Source organism: Oxyura jamaicensis, unplaced genomic scaffold (assembly GCF_011077185.1).
Source record: "Oxyura jamaicensis isolate SHBP4307 breed ruddy duck unplaced genomic scaffold, BPBGC_Ojam_1.0 oxyUn_random_OJ70463, whole genome shotgun sequence".
NCBI lineage: Eukaryota > Metazoa > Chordata > Aves > Anseriformes > Anatidae > Oxyura > Oxyura jamaicensis.
Genome location: NW_023309996.1, coordinates 1 through 1291, shown reverse-complemented (window position 1 = coordinate 1291; position 1291 = coordinate 1). Strand labels below are relative to the sequence as shown.

General features: G+C 67.6%; 1 long non-coding RNA gene across 1 annotated transcript; it reads right to left on the bottom strand.

Moving 5' to 3' along the window:
• Positions 1–481: 481 nt before the first annotated feature.
• LOC118159452 lies at positions 482–1272 on the bottom strand. The gene is made up of 2 exons (XR_004747128.1): positions 1164–1272; positions 482–791 (listed from the first exon to the last, which is right to left on the bottom strand). It is a non-coding gene; the product is annotated as an uncharacterized LOC118159452 (long non-coding RNA).
• Positions 1273–1291: the final 19 nt, after the last annotated feature.

Below are 1291 nucleotides of genomic sequence, written 5' to 3'. Positions count from 1 at the left end.
TCCGCCCGGTTCCCCGCGCCCCCCCGGCCGCCCACCCGCGCGTTGCGGATGTTCATGGTCGCGGCCGCCCCGGCGGCTCCGCCGCCGCCGCCTCCCACCGCCGCCGCCGCTCTCCCTCTCCCTCGCCTCAGGCGCCGCTTCCGGCGGAAGAACGAGTCGCGACCAATCGGCGCTCGCAGCGGCTCCGCAAGCCCCGCCCTCCCTGTTGTGGATTGCGGTTGGTCTCGCCTCCTGTCCCTCACTGTACTGACAGCCTCGCTAGCCAATCAGCGAGCGGGATGGAGAGTAAACCCGCCCTCCCCACGCCAATCAGGGGAGGGCTAAGCAGCAGCGAGGCGCTCCCACCGCGTGCCTGCCGGCGACCAATCACAACCGCAGTTCCCGCTGGGGGACGCGCCCCGCCCACCGCCCACCCACTTACCCAATCGCGCCCGGGGGGCAGTGGATTGACGCCCGCGCGAGCCAATAGGGAGCGAGACGAGGTGTGACAGACACGCTTTATTGCTAGAGGTGTGGCCGGGCCATGTCCCCATGGGGGGGGGGGGGATTTTGGGGTGCCCCCCAGGGGGGTCCCCGCTTTTTGGGGTGCCCGTACCCCCGGGGGGGGGCATTTTGGGGGATCCCCGTTCCGTGGATACCCCCCCAGGGGACCCCATTTTGGGGTGTCCCCATTTTGGGGTGTCGCCTTTTTGGGGTGTCCCCCCCAGGGGACCCCTTTTTGGGGTGTCCCCCGGACTCCCAGGGGCTCCCCGTTTTGGGGTCCCCTCTAGTGTGCCCGTACCCCTTGGGGTCTCCCATTTTTGGGGTGTCCCCAGTCCCCGTGCACCCCCAGGGGACATCATTTTGGGGTGTCCCCCTTTTGGGGTGACCCCATTTTGGGGTCCCCCCCCCCAGGGGCCCCCATTTCGGGGTGTCCCCGGTTGTGTCGGTACCCCCAGGGGACCCCGTTTTGGGGTGTCCCCCTTCTGGCTGTACCCCCAAGGGGTCCCCTTTTTTGGGGTGTCCCCCCCAGGGGTCCCCTTTTTTGGGGTGTCCCCTTTTTTGGGGTGTCCCTTTTTGGGGTGTCCCTTTTTGGGGTGTCCCCTTTTTTGGGGTGTCCCCAGCCTGTTCATACCACCCAAGAGAGATCCCAAATTTTCGGGGTGCCCCTAGTGTGTCTGTACCCCCATTTTAGGGTGTCCCCTGCCCCTGCGCACCCCCAGGAGGCCCCATTTTGGGGTGCCCCCATTCCATCTGTCCCCCCCCAAGGGGGTCCCCAATTTTTGGGGTGACCCCAGCGAGGCGCCCCCCC